Source organism: Aotus nancymaae, unplaced genomic scaffold (genome assembly GCF_030222135.1).
Source record: "Aotus nancymaae isolate 86718 unplaced genomic scaffold, 86718_ANA_hifiasm-v0.15.2.pri h1tg000014l, whole genome shotgun sequence".
Taxonomy (NCBI): Eukaryota; Metazoa; Chordata; class Mammalia; order Primates; family Aotidae; genus Aotus; species Aotus nancymaae.
Window position 1 is genome coordinate 75415350 of NW_026988425.1, and position 15763 is coordinate 75431112.

At 37.3% G+C, this 15763-nt stretch overlaps 1 protein-coding gene across 4 annotated transcripts in view; it reads left to right on the forward strand.

Moving 5' to 3' along the window:
* XRCC4 (X-ray repair cross complementing 4) overlaps window positions 1-15763 on the forward strand; it is a 273654-nt gene that overhangs the window by 3386 nt on the left and 254505 nt on the right. Inside the window, exon 1 of one of the 4 annotated variants that reach the window (XM_012477571.3) lies at window positions 168-188. The exons of 2 other annotated variants lie outside the window; for them this stretch is intronic. The gene's annotated coding sequence lies outside the window, so the exon portion shown is untranslated. Of the gene's footprint in view, window positions 1-167; window positions 189-3455; window positions 3475-15763 lie in introns of those variants that run through there. One more of the 4 variants, XM_012477572.2, reaches the window with a different exon arrangement.

Here is a 15763-nt window from a genome sequence, read left to right on the forward strand (position 1 = left end):
CATAGTGCATGTGTTCTAGTAATACTTATTTTACTTAATTATTGCTTCAAAGCACAATAGTAATGATGCTAGCTGTTTGGTTATGCCAAAGAGTATCTGTAAAGTGCCTCTTTTAAGTGAAAAAGTGAACGTTCTCCACTTAATAAAGAAGAAAAAAATATCATATGCGGATATTGCTGAGATCCATGGTAAGAACAAATCTATCCATAAAATTGTAAATACGCAAAAAGAAACGTATGCTAGTTTTGCTGTCACACCTCAAACTGCCAAACTTATACCCATAGTGTGTGATGAAAGCTTAGTTAAGATAAAAAAGAAATTAAATTTCTGGGTAGATGTGAACAGAAAGAAACATGCTCAGATTGAAGGCAGTTTAGTTCAGCCTCCCTGGGGGGCCTTGGGATGTACACCCTTAGATAAGGAGAGGACTGCTATAAAAGGCTTTAGTATTAAATTGATATTGCATTTATATCACCAGACCACTTTCTTCCCATTTTCTCTTTTTACTTTGTTTCTAGTGTTAATGATAGGGTTAATTTACATTACCTACCTTTTTTCATTCACTGTTGTTTACATATGTTGAAAGACAATTGTTCTGCGTTTTTTCTCTGATCCTCAGCTAGCCTCCCTAACCTCAGGTAGGGGTTTCTCGTGTTCCAGAAAAAAACAATAGTTTTTTTCTTCTCTCTCATTTTTATTCTCTTCCTACATGGCTTTTCAATTCAGAGTGAAATGTACTTGAGGACCAAAGTTAATACAGTTTTATTGTGTTAGGGATTTTTGTTAAATGTAGATTTTCAGCTGCTCTCGTCACACACAAAAATATAATGTAGACAATAGGTGTTAATCTCCTTCACTAAAGTAACCATTTTACTATCTATGTATCCTATAATATCAAGTTGTAAACCTCAAATAAACCCAATATCATTTTTTAAAAAGAATTTTCACCAAAAAAGACACTTCTATTTAATCTATGTATTATTTCTTTTACCTTAAGAAATGCTTCTCTTAACCTTTCGCCATTTTCAACCCCATTTATTTGCTCTTCTCTGCAATGAAAATCCTCTAAAGGATTTTCTATGCTCCATGTCCCAAGTCCTCTTTTTCTACCTCTGCATCTTCATTTGTGTATTAAAAAGATATCTTGAACTCAGATGTCCCAGAACGAACTCCTTTCCTCCCAAACCTGTCCCATTCTTTTTCCTCTGAATTGATGGCAACTTCATACAGCCAGTTGCTCAGTTGAATCTTTGGAATCATCCTTGACTCCTTACTTTCCCTTGTATTCCAACAAATCCTGTTGGCTTTTCTATGAAATATATTTAGAATTCAACAGTTTTCTACTATTTCTGTTATTAGTATATTGGTCATCTCTTGCTTGGATTTTTTTCGTTATCCACTATGATTTCATGCTTGGATTACAGTAATTGTATTCTGTTCTCTCTGCTTTTTCCAGTCCTTTCCTCCTTACAGTCTATTCTCATATGCCAACCAGAGTGATACTTTTAAAATATAAGTCAAAAATTGTATATTTAGATGTAAGATTCTAAATGCAATATGTTATCCTAGATTGGATCCTGAAACAGAAAGGGGCTATTAGTGGAAAAACTGGTGAAATCCAAGTAAAGTCTATGATTTAGTTGATAGAAATGTATCAGTCTTGGTTTCTTAGTTTTGATAAATGCACCGTGGCAGTATGAGTTGTTAACATTAGAAGAAACTGGGTGAGGATTATATGGGAACTTTCAATCTTTGCAGCTCTTCTGAAAAGTCAGATTTATTCCAAAATAATATAAAAAAGAATATAACATTACTTTTTTGCTTAAAAACCTTTCGTGAATCATTTAATTCATAATTGAAGCCAACACAACAGCCTTACTTTGACCTACAATAGTCTACATCAGACTTGTCCAACCTGCAGCCCACGGGTTGCATGAGGCCTAGGATGGCTTTGAATGTGGCCCACCACAAATTTGTAAACTTCCTTAAAACATTATGAGTTTTTTTTTTTTTTTTAGCTCTTTAGGTATCATTAGTGTTAGTGTATTTTATGTGTGGCCCAAGACAATTCTTCTTCCAGTGTGGCCCAGGGAAGTCAAAAGATTGGACACCCCTGCTGTGTATGATCTGGTTTCCCATTACCTCTCTGACTCCGTGTCTTTGTATTCTCTCTCCCTTTGTTCCAGCCATACTTACCACCCTGTTTCTTAAGTACACTAGGCCTACTTCTATCATAGGGCCACTGCACTGGGTACATCTATTGGGAATGCTTTTGCATCCGTGCAGCTAATTCCTTCACATCTTTTACATATTGCTCAAATGTCACCCTTGCAGTAAAGCTTACCCCAACCTCCCTATTTAAAATTGAGCTTTGCAACTTCCAACAGGTGGAGGAACTCCTCCACCCTGTTTTACCTTCTCTTTTTGCTCTAGCATTTATCACTATTCTATATATGTTTTACATATTTGTTACATGTATTTTTAATTGTCTTCCCTTATTAAAATGTAAAATCCATGCAGGCAGGCATTTTTATCTGTTTTGTTGTCTTAGGCCACATTCTAAACCATTTGTCTGAGGCATAGAAGTACTCAGTTGGTTTTGGTTGAATTAATGACTGACTTGATTGGGTGTATGAATCTGTAATTTTTTTTTTTTGAGATGGAGTCTTGTTCTGTCTCCCAGGCTGGAGTGCAGTGGAGCTATCTCTACTTACTGCAACCTCCACCTCCTGGGTTCCAGCGATTCTCCTGCCTCAGCTTCCTGAGTAGCTGGGATTACAGGTGTGTGCCACTATGTTCAGCAAATTTTTTGTATTTTTAGTACAGATGGGGTTTCACTATGTTGGCCAGGCTGGTCTCAAACTCCTGACCTCAAGTGATCCACTGGCTTTAGCTTCCCAAAGTGCTGGGATTACAGGTGTGAACCACCACGCTTGACCTTGAATCTGTAATTTTTGATTTGCAGTCTGAAGCATTGAAGTATTTATCATTTCCATATATCACGCTCTTTCTTGCCTCTAAGCCTTTACTCATGCAGACGCTTCTACTTGGAATGTCCTTCTTTATCTTTCTTCTTCTACCCTTAAGTTGTTTTCACCTGTTTCTCTTTAAAGATTTGTATAATATTAGATGTAACTCAAGGAATCTTTAAAATGTCAGGCCAGGATGAGTGCTACTTTTCAGAGGAGCTCCTACCCTACCTCTGCAGTTTACAAATTTGTGTTATAATTCTCTTTGGGTGTCTCTATCTCAGTAGAAAGTTGCAAATGTGTCTTACTCATCTTTGGGATATCAAAGCCTGGTACATGGAAGTAATCAGTAAATGTTTTAATGCATTAATGGCATGATCAAAGACATTCAGCTATGAAGCATAGTTTTGATTTTAACCTGGGTCTTTTGAGTGTGAAATCAATTGTTTATTTGCTGTACCTTGTTTTCTAGGAAAAAGGTGGCTGTCTTTAAAATAATTGAAAGGTACTGTATCCTTTTTATACAAGTATGAGGGAATTAATGCATTTTATAGCCCTGGACAATTCGCTCCTTGTCATTGTTGGAGCTGCCAGCCCTGATGAAAGCGAGTTTTGCCTTTTTCTAAGGCATTGGCTGAAATCCTTGATCGGGGTTCAATTGTAGACTGCAAAGTTTTAATGTTGATGAAATTAGATACTTTTGGGGAGAAAAACGTTCTTGAGATTTGTGTTGCCAAAAAGAAGAAATGCATCCCAAAGTTCCAAACTGCTCATGAGGCATTCATGTTTTTACTGGATGCCATTACTACCAGTAACTTTGTATTATATTAAACTTCTGCTTGTGTACTATTGGGAAATCCCAGGCTGTGTGAAGATATTGCAAAGATTTTCTTTCAGCAATACAGAAATTTGTTCTTAAGATTGATTTAATGATGATTAGTTTAACAGTTTATCTCTGACACTTTGCACAAAATTAGGTAAACTAATTTTGCATTTAAAATAGTGTTTGTTTAATACTAGATAATGAGCTAAACTTCCCAACTACTCTTTAGATTGACATTCTGAATTCAGACTTCCCTTTGAATTTTATCATTATTGTTGCAGCCTATCAACTAAACCAGTTTTATCTTCACCTAGCCCTTAAGACTAACAAAAAAGGAAATGGATTAGCTCTATATATTCTGAAAAGGCTTCCACATTAGTAATGTGCTGGCAAATGATAATTAGGCTTGAGATTAAGTAATCAAAAATAAATATTACCTGGAGGACATTGTATCCTGAATTTTTGTTCAGTTCCATAGCTTTGCTAATCCTACAGAAGTGACTAAAATGTTGAAGTAAGCAGAGTTCAATCTGGTGTATGTTAGAGGATGCTATTAACTTACTTGTAATTTTACCTGAGCAGTGAATTAGAATTTTACTGGATAAAGAAGGAACTTGCTCAATTGTAACAGAAGCAAGTGGCTGCTAAGAAATAAGATGCTGCCATTGTTGAAACTTGTCAAAGTCTTGACATTATAAATATTGACATGCTGAGGCATGTCAATATTTACCAGGGAATTTGGAAGTTGCCGAGTTCCTGTTTAAGAAATATAACCGTAGCATTGGACAGAGTATGGAACATGTCCAAATGAACAGCTGCTCAGAGAAAATAAAATTACATCTGTCTAAACTTCGAGGCACTTAAAAAGTTAAAGTTTAAAAGTTTATGATTTTTTTGGGTAATTTTTAGGTAAATGCTTGTATGATACAGTATACTAATACAGTTTCATGTATGAGTTTAACATAAATGTTTTTTAAAAATGACAGTATTGTTGCCATTTATAAATTTGTAAATTAGCTGTGCAATGATACTCATCTATAAATTTAATTTTAAAAACTTGCCTAGTGTTGTGTTTAGGAACCAACCCTTCATTTTTAACATTGTTTTTAAGGAGAAATTGGCTCATAATGACTTAGATATTAATTTGAGGAGACAAAAGTTTATACTCTGAGAACTTCTTAAAAGTCAATATAGGAAATAGCAGTTTTGCACTTTAGATATGATAAGGAAATTTGACCTGGTTATCGTTATCTGACAAATATGTCTCAGTAGAAAATCTATAGAGTAATGAGCAAGTAGAGTTCATATATTTGGTTGAATATTACAGATCACCACTGTTAATTCCTATCTGAATATCACTGTATTTTAACCAAGAGCATTTGATGCAAATTAGACATTTGAGCTTTTATATCAAGTCATTAGAACCACACAATCTTACATTGTTTTGCAGACTTCTAGAAGAAGTTTAAACTTAACAAGTCTTTCAACGACAGTCCTAAAACAACCTTAAGAATATAAAACATGAGTATCAGGACTTGTTTTCCCATTGCTTCTCCTTTCTAATGGTAGAGATAGGTGATTTTTAAATAGCAATCTAATTGTTTAACCACTTCATAACATTATATGAGTTCTTAGAAGAAATGAATGATTTATTAAGTCCATATAGTAACATACATTGTAATTAGCTATACAGATGACCCTTGAACAATACAGGGGTTAGGGACACCAACCTCTCATACAATTAAAAATCCATGTATAACTTTTGGCTCACCCAAAACTTAACTACTAATAGTTTATTGTTGACCAGAAGCCTCATCAATAACATAAATAGTTGATTAATACATATTTTGTGTGTTTTGTGCATTATGTACTGTATTCTTACAACAAAGTAAGCTAGAAAAAAGTAAATTCTAAGGAAGGGAAAATATATTTACTATTCACTAAGTGGAAGACGATCATTATAACGGTCTTCATCCTTGTCTTCATGTTGAGCTATGTGGTGGGAGGAGGATGAGAAGGATTGATTTTGCTATCGTTTAGTTGGCAGGGGTGGCAAAGGTAGAGGAGGTGGAAGAGGAGGCAGGAGAGGCAGACACACTTGGCATAACTTTTATTGAAAACATTTTGTGTATAAGTGGACCCACACAGAACAAACCTTCAGTTGTTCAAGGATCAACTGTATATGTGTCTTAATTTTTCACTTTTTATCTAGTTTTTTTTCAAAAACAGTTTTCTAAGACATTGACTGATTGTCTCTCTTTCTCATTTTGTCCAGAGTCAAAGAAATCCCTTAGATATTAAATCAGACATACCTGAACCGAATGTTCTCACCTAACAGACTAACTGTGATGGTCATGTTCTGGAATGTTCTAACTTGGTTGAATTTTTTTGGCCATCAGCTAAATAGATACCTCTGTTATGTATAACCTCTATACAAGGTTTACGTAAAAAATCAGGCATTTCTAGGCCAGGCGTGGTGGCTCACTCCTGTAATCCCAGCACTTTGGGAGACTGAGGAGGGTGGATCATCTAAGGATAGTTCTTCATGTCCAGCCTGGCCAACGTGGCGAAACCCCATCTTTACCAAAAATACAAAAATTAGCTGGGTGTGGTGGTGTGCGCCTGTAATCCCAGCTACTTGGGAGGCTGAGGCATGAGAATTGCTTGAACCCAGGAGGCAGAGGTTGCAGTGAGCTGACATTGCGCCACTGCACTCCAGCCTGGCTGGCAGAGTGAGACCCTGTCCCCCCCAAAAAAAGGCATTTCTAAATAACAACGGCCCTATAAAATTTGTCCTGTTCAGCCAGGCACGGTGGCTCACACTTGTAATCCCAGCAGTTTGGGAGGCCGAGTTGGGTGGATCATTTGAGGTCAGGAGTTCGAGACCAGCCTGGCCAATGTGGTGAAACCCCATCGCTACTAAAAATACAAAAATTAGTTGGGCGTGGTGGTGCTTGCCTGTAACTCCAGATACTCAGGAGGCTGAGGTAGGAGAATCGCTTGAGCCTGGAAGGTGGGTGGGTGGGGGTTGCAGTGAGCCGAGATTGCGCCACTGCACTCCAGTCTAGGTGACAGAGTGAGACCCTGTGTCAAAAAAAAAAAAAAAAATTATCCCAATCATAACATGGTCATTGTTTCAGCAAGCAAGATGTCATACTAAAATATACAAAAAATTTAAAGCAACCTTATTTATGGAAATTTAGTAATTTATTTTGGTGTATATCTCTTCTTTAATTAATTTGGAGCTACATGCCTTGTGCCTTGTTATAATCAAAAGCGTGTACCTCAGTTGGCATTTTTCTGGATATTTTGTATTTCTGATATTTCATTGGGCATTCCTGTACCTTAGCCAAAGTGGAATATTCATGCAGGCAGAATTGAATTTAGTAATATGCATTTCAATTGTTAAGGAAAGATAATTTTCAAGGCATTGGAATTGTAACGTTGTTGCTACTCGTGAATCTACTAGTAGATTGTTGGTATTTCATTTTTTGAATGTTGGATTCCTCATGCAAACCTTCTCTTATACCTCTTATTTTTATTTATATTGGTCCTGTAATTTTTTTTACCTTAGAAAATGCGGCATCTTCATATGTCATTTAGCATGTATTTGACATATCGTGTCATTATTTTATTAGTACTTTAATTCTGCTATAGCAAAATTACATACTACCCAGTATATATTTACTTATAATTATTTTTATAACAAAATGTTTAATTATAATTTATGTAAAACTCTGTATTGTGATGTTCTATGTGGCTGAAAAGTTTCTGGAGAGAAGGTATTATCATTTTTTTTTCTCTTGATCTGCTGAGGTTCTTATTGAACACAAAGTTTGCACTTTGTGCTTCCTTAATGAATGATTGGTAGATGGAGTGGAATTTTACAATTGATGTTCTGCAGATTGATTACAGTTCATTATTTGAACTTAATGCGAAATTTAAAAAACATATTAAGTGACTCTGAAACTAACAACTTTGATCGGCTTTTCAGATCAGCTTTTTACATTTTGTAGTGCAAAATTGCCTCTCTTACACAAAGTAGTGTGGCTTCATCTGTTAATAGACATTTCATTAATTCTTTTGGGGAAGTGTTTCATTAAAAATAATAAGTTTTTTCTAAGACATGTAACATTCCCAACTTCTCCCTAATGAGAAAATTATTATTATTATTTTTTTTTTTTGAGATAGAGTTTTGCTCTTGTTGCCCAGGCTGGAGTGCAATGGCACATTCTCGGCTCACCGCAACCTCCCTCCGCCTGCTGGGTTCAAGCGATTCTCCTGTCTCAGCCTCCCAAGCAGCTGGGATTACAGGCATGTGCCACCACGTCTGGCTAATTTTTTGTATTTTTAGTAGAGACGGGGTTTCACCATGTTGGCCAGGATGGTCTTGATCTCTTCACCTTGTGATCCACCCGCCTCGGCTTCCCAAAGTGGAGAAAATTATTCCTGATAGTTCTGTAGTTTGAAGATTGTTGATGCATACAACATTTCCAACTTCTTTCTAATAAGATAATCATTCTAATTGTTCTGAAATTTGAAGATTGTTGATGACTTGACTTCATTTTCACTTCATTGTACTTTATAGGCAGGAACATCTTTGATTTAATGCTATTTCAGAATCCTTTGAAGAAGTCTGACAACCTTTTTAAGATTTTGTTTTAAAATTGATGTTACGTTGTAGCCATAAAGAGGCCACCAATAGATTAGTCTTTCTGATCAATAAGGTTAATTTAAAGATACTCTTTTTTTTTTTTTTTAATACTGTGTGGCCTTGTTTCACTGCTGCCTGACTGGAGATAGTGCCAATTTTGCAGATAACTAAGTGCTATCAGACAGTACACTTGTAGAAGTACAGCCTCCTAAATTTTAATACCTTAATAACAGATGACTTCTAATCTGGATTAATTACGTTGCTTGCTTCATTCGAATGTTGGAGAGGCTACCACATGAGAATCTAACAGAATGGTAGTAGAATTTTGAAATTGTCAAAGTTCCATTTCAAACAGTCACTAGCTGAGCTTTCTGCTGATTGATTCAGCTTTCTGCTGATTGTATAATTCATCTCCAGGCCCTTTCCATCAGGAGAACTGGCAGAGAATCTGCTGAGCATCATTATTGCAATATCCTTCCTATATTAAACCCTCTCTTTTTCCCCCAGTGGGGTAATGAGATAACTGTCTTGAGGTCCTTGGAGGCCAGTCAGAACTCCAGTTCTCTAACACCAAGTGGGTATTCAACAATTCAGTCTGATTCAAACATCATCTATCTAGGGTTAGTGTCAGATCCCACAGGTTCGTGGGTTTAGTCCCACAAAATTGCCCCCACTTCAGATGCCAGTCACAAGTCCTGAGTCACCTTGACCTGGTCCTTTGACCAACCAGCTATAAATTAAGGTTTCCCATGATACCATTCCTCAGGTTTGATAATTTGCTATAATGGCTCACAGAAATTGAAAAAAACACTTTATTTACCTTTACTGGTTTAGTACAAAAGATACAACTTAGGAATAGTCAAATGAGAGAGGACACATAGGGAAAGGTACGGGGGCAGGGGAACAGGCCTTCAATGCCCTTCTGTGGGCGTGCCACCTTTCAGCACCATAATGTGTGCACCAAGCAGGAAGCTGTTCACATCTCCTTATTTAAGAGTTTTGTTTTTTGAGACAGGGTTTCACTCTGTCACCCAGGTTGGAGTGTAGCTAGTATAATTATAGCTCACTGTAACCTCAAATTCCTGGGCTCCAGTGATCCTCAGTCCTAAGCCACCTGATTTGGTTTGGATGTTTCCCCACCCAAATTTCATCTTGAATTCCCATGTGTTGTGGGAGAGACCCAGTGGGAGGTAAATGAATCATGGGGGCAGGTCTTTCCCATGCTTTTATCATGATAATGAATAAGTATCACAAGATCTGATGGTTTTATAAGGGGGGGATTTCCCTGCACAAGCGCTCTCTCTTTGCCTGCTACCATACATGTAGGACATGAATTGCTCCTCCTTGTCTTCTGCCACGATTGGGAGGCCTCCTCAGCAATTTGGAACTGTAAGTCCATTCAACTCTCTTTCTGGTATAAATTACTGAGTCTCGGGTATGTCTTTATCAGCAGCATGAAAATGGACTTATACACCTCCCAATTTGAATTTTTATAGAGCTCAATCTCCTCTTCTGGGAGCATGGGAAGAGTGGAGGGTAGGGAGGAGGGTCTGAAAATCCCAGCCTACTAATGACTTGGTGTTTCTGGTGACCAGCTCCATCCTGAGACTGTACAGAGGCCTTACTCTGAATCACTTCATTATTATAAACTCAGGTGTAATTGAAAGCAGTTCCTTATGAATAACAAAAACATTCCTATCACTCAGGCAGTTTCAAGAGTTTTGCCAACTCTGTGGGAGGAGCACGGGACAAAGTTCAAACATATTTCTTATAATATCACACATACTCAGTATTTTTCCTTTGTTAAATTTTATTTATATTATTTATTATCATATGATTATTTATATTTATGGGGTACAAAGTGATATGGTTTTGAATACAATGTAGAATGATTAAATTAAGCTAATTAACATATATATCCTCTCAAGTATTTAACATTTTTTTGTCATGAGAGCATTAGACATTTATTCATAGCAATACTGAAATGTACAGTACTCAATTATTAGCTGTGTTCCTCATGCTGTACAGTTGATCTAAAATAAAAAAGTCGACTTATTTTTCATATATAACTGAGGCTTTATACTCTTTGACTGTTGTATTAGCCTGTTTTCACACTGCTATGAGAAGCTGCCTAAGGAAAAGAGATTTAATTGACTGACTTCTGCATGGGTATGGAGGCCTCAATAAACTGACAATCATGGTGGAAGGGAAAGCAGGCACATCTTACATGGTGGCAGCTGAGAGAGAAGAGTGAAATGGGAACTGCCAAACACTTTTAAAACTGTTAGCTCTTGTGATAACTCACTCTTTATTAGGTATCAGCATGGGGGAAATTGTCCCATGATCCAATCACCTCCCACCAGGTCCCGGGTCTCTCCCTCAACACCTGGGGATTACAATTCTAGATGAGATTTGTATGGGAACACAGAGCCAAACCATATCAACTGCCCGTTCCCCTATCATTCAGCCTCTGGTAGCCACCATTCTACTCTCTGCTTCTGTGAGTTCAATTAATTTAGATTCTGCATACAAGTGAAAACATGTGGCATTTGTCTTTCTGTGCCTGGCTTATTTCACTTAGGGTATGTCCTCCAATTTCATCTGTCATATCACAAATTACAAAATTATTTTTATTTTTTAAAGTTTGAATAGTGTTCCATTGTGTGTATATGTATTTTTTGTATTCATTTATCCTCTGATAGACATTTAGGTTTATTCCATAACTTGACTATTGTCTAGTGCTGCTGTGAATATGGGAATACAGATGTCTCTTCCACATTCTGATTTTAAAACTTTCAGGTAAATACTCTAAGCAGGATTGCTAAATCATATGGTAATTCTGTTTTTAGTTTTATGAAGATCCTCCATACTGTTTCCCATAATGGTTATACTAATTTATATTCCTATCAACAGTGTACAAGGGTTCCCTTTTCTCCACCTTCTTGCAAATGTTTGTTGTTTGTTGATAATGGCCGTTTTCACTGATAGGAGGTATATCTAATTCTGATTTTAATTTCTGTCTCCCTAATGATTAGTGATGATGAGCATTTTTTCAAGTATCTGTCAGTTATTCCGATGTCTTTAGAGAAATATCCATTCAAATCAATAGCTCACGTTTTTATTGGATTATCTGTTTTGTTTCTGTAGAGCTGTTTGATTTCCTCTTATATTTTGGATATTAGCCCCTTATCAGATGTATGAACTACAAATATTTTCTTCATTCTGTAGGTTGTCCCTTGACTCTGCTAATTGTTTCCTTTCATGTGCAGAAGGTTTCTAGTTTCGTGTAATTCCATTTGTCTATCTTTGCTTTTGTTTCCTATGCTTTTAATGTCAAATCAAAAAAACAAACAAACAAAAATCATTGCCCAGACCAATGTTGTATAATTTTCCTCTATTTCTTGCTTGTAGTTTTATAGTTTCAGGTCTTATGTTTACATCTTTAAATCATAAACTCCATTTAGAGTTGATATTTGCATGTGGTATGAGATAGGGGTCCAATTTCATATGGCTATCTAGTTTTCCCAATATAATTTATTGACAAGATTGTCCTTTTCTCATTATATATTCTTTACACCTTTGTCAAGGATCGATTGACTATAGATATGTGAGTGTTTTGCTCAACTCTATTCTGTTCCATTGGTCACTGTATCTATTTGTTTTGCCTATTTATAATAGACATAAATGTGTCTGTTTATAAAAATAAAACAGCAATATGCTGTTTTAATTACTACCCCTTTGTAGTAGAGTTTGAATGCTTTGTTCTTTTTGATTATGATTGCCTTGGCTATTCAGTGGTGTTGTGTGTTTGTGTGTTTTATATAAATTTTAGGATTCTTTTTTCTACATCTGTGAGAAAAATAATGTTGCAATTTTGATAGAGATTGCATTGAATCTTAAATCACTTTGGCTAATACGGATATTTTAACAATATTCTTCCAGTCAATGAACATGGGCTATCTTTCTATTTATTTGTGTCTTTCTTCCATTTCTTTCATTAGTGTTTTAGAGTTATAAGTGTCCAGGTATTTCACCTTGGTTAATGTATTCCTAATTATTTTCTTCCTTCATTCTGTTAATGTGGTATATCATATTTATTGATTTGCATATTTGAACTGTCTTTGCATACCACAGATAAATCCTCTTGATCATTGTCAAAGATCCTTTTAATGTGTTGCAGAATTTGGTTTGCTAATACTTTGTTGAGGATTTTTTTATCTTTGATCTTCAAGGATATTGACCTGTAGTTTTCTTTTCTTGGGATGTTCTTTTCTGGCTTTGGGATTAGAGTAATGCTGGCTTCATAAAAGGAGTTTGATGGCTTTTATGAAGCTGGGCTTGGTGGCTCACACCTGTAATCCTAGCACTTTGGGAGGCCGAGGCGGGCAGGTCACGAGGTCAGGATATTAAGACCATCTGGGCCAACATGGTGAAACCCTGTCTCTACTAAAAATGCAAAAAAATTAGCTGGGCCTGGTGGAGCACACCTGTAATCCCAGCTACTTGGGAGGTTGAGGCAGGAGAATTGCTTGGACCCAAGAGGCGGAGATTGCAGTGAGTTGAGATCGCGCCACTGCACTACAGCCTGGGCAACAGTGTGAGACTCTGTCTCAAAAAAAAAAAAGAGTTCGGAAGTACTCTGTCCTCTTTGATTTTTGGGGAATAGTTTGTAGAAAATTGATATTAGTTCTTGAAATGTTTTGCAGAAGTCAGCAGTGAAGCTGTCAGGTTTGGGGCTTTTTGTTGGTGGAAGACTTTATTATGACTAAAACCTCTCTTGCTATTGGTCAGTTCAGATTTTCTGTTTCTTCATGATTCAGTCTTGGTAGGTTGTATGTATCTAGAAATTTATTCATTTCCTCTAGGTATTCATTTTTATTTTTGCCATATCATTGTTTACAATAGCCTCTTAAAATCCTTTGTATTTCTGTGATGCCAGTTGGAATGTATTCTGTTTTTTTTCTGATTTTCAGTCTTTTATCTTCTTCTCTTGGTTAGTCTAGCTAAAGGTTTGTCAGTTTTGTTTATTTTTATTTAAAAAGCTTAGTTTTGTTTATATTTTGTATTTTCAGCTTCCTCAAGGCAGCTGTTCAAGCTTTCTATTTCATTTTTCAGTTCAGTCATTGTATTCTTCATCTGGATTTTTTTTTTTTTTAATTGGTTCTATTTCTTTGTCAGACTTTTCATTTTGTTCATTTATTATTTTCAAATTTTAATTTTTTATTTGTATATTCTTATAGTTAACTAAAAAAAATTTTTTTTAAAGAGTCAAGATTCTACTCTATCTCCTAGGCTGGAGGCTGGAGTACAGTGGCAAGATTATAGTTCACTGTAGCCTTGAATTCCTGGACACAAACAATCCTCCAGCCTCAGCCTCCTTAGTTGCTGGTACTACAGGTGTGAACCACTATGCACTGCCGATTTAACTTTTTAATAAGGATTATTCTGAATTCTTTTGTTTGTTTGTTTTACTGTTTTACAGATTTCATTTTCTTTGAGATGAATTGCTGGAGCTTTATTGATTTCTTTTGGAGGTGTCATGATTTTCTGAGTCTTTTTAATCCTGTGTCCTTGTGTTGGTGTTTGCACATTTGTGGAAACAACCACATTTGTGGAGACAACCACCTTTTCCAACTTTTACAGATGTTCTTTGGCAGGGATAGAACTTTACTATTTATTCTAGCTTATACTTCTGGAGGAGTCAGCTAGTAGTGACCCTTAGCAGATACAACTTGCTTTTAGGTTCTCTAGAAAGCTGGCCTGCTACGTTTGCTCTGAATTTTTTGGGGTAGCTACATAGGTCTTCTTATCTGACAGGACTACTGTCTGAGCTCTGCAATTAGGCTGAGCTGCTGAATGGGCACAGAAATTGCCTCTGATCAGGCTTGGCCACGGCCAAAGACCCTCCTGCAACCCTGTCCAACTGCTGAACTCAAATAAGTTCAGCAGTTGGACAGGGTTGCAGGAGGGTCCTTGAGGTTAAGTGGATTGGGATGGATGGACCAATTTTTATGCTCAATAGAAATGCTTATTGGAAATGCTCAGTGGGGTAGGAAGGTAGGCTTTGAGGCTGGGGGCTACTCTGTTTAAACCCCCTCCTATGTCAGAACAAGTGCCTGCTTGTCAAAATTTGCTGAGGATCTGTTGTGGGGTGGAGGCTGGCAAGCCTGTCCCAATCACTCAAACTGGCTAGTCTTCTAGTAGTTTTCTATGTAGGCAGGATTATTTTTGGACTGCAGCAGAGAGAGGCTGTAGCCAACCAGGGCTGCTTTAGGATCTGCTGTGGATTGGAGGCTAAGAAGTCTGTCCCAGTGTGCAGATCATGAGTCTCCTAGCAGATATTTGTACTTTCAAGATAGTTCTTTAATTGTAGTGAGAGGGGCTAGAGCTGAGACTGAGCCCCTTCACAATCTGCTGTGGGACAGGAGCTGGCAAGCCTGTTCCGGTATTACTAAGACAGATGCTTTTTTTCAGCAGTTCCCTCCCCAGGCAAGATAGTTCTCCACAAGAGGATTGGAACTGAGACTGAGCCCTTCTAGGATCTGCTGTGGGATGTAGGTAGACACACCTGTCCCAGTGGCTCAGACTTACACGAATCCAGGAAGTTCTTTGCATAGGTGGGATAGTTCCCTTGATGTGGTCGAACAGAGTTGGAGCTGAGACTGAGCCCTTATCTGCTGTGGGATGGAGGCTGATAAACCTGCCTTCATGACTCAGATATGTGAGTCTCTCAGCAGTTCCCTACATGGGCAAGATATTTCCTGGGCTGCAGCAGAAAGGTGCTGTAGCCAAGAAAGGTCCCCCTTGGGATCCGATTTGGGATAGAGGGTGGCAGTCCTGTCCTAGTGGCTCAGATGGGTGTTTCTCTAGATTTTTGTGTGAGCAGTAATAAACTGGACCACAAATGAGCAGGGCTGTAGCTGAATTACAGGGTAATTTTTGGGTAGACTGCCAAGACTGATGTTGGTGGGCTGACCACCCTTTATGCTGCACTTGGGTGTATAATTCCTCCAGGACCCCTTGGCAGATGGTTTTGGTTGCAAAAGCCAAAGGGGTCTGAAGCCAGGCTGTTTGGGGAACAAAATTGTTTCTGAGTTTAAACTCAGGAACCCAATCTGTGTGTCTAGGTGCAAGTTTGTGCCCTCAAAATGACCTTCCTAAGTCTTGGGCTCCATTGGGGTTTTACAACCTGCTACCTAAATCCCAAGACTCCTACAATGGGATTTTTGTCTGTGGATGGGTGCAGAATTCTTATTTTAGGTGTACATTTACAATTTTGGAAACTTTATACTCAGTGTTTTGAAAAAAAATGAGCTA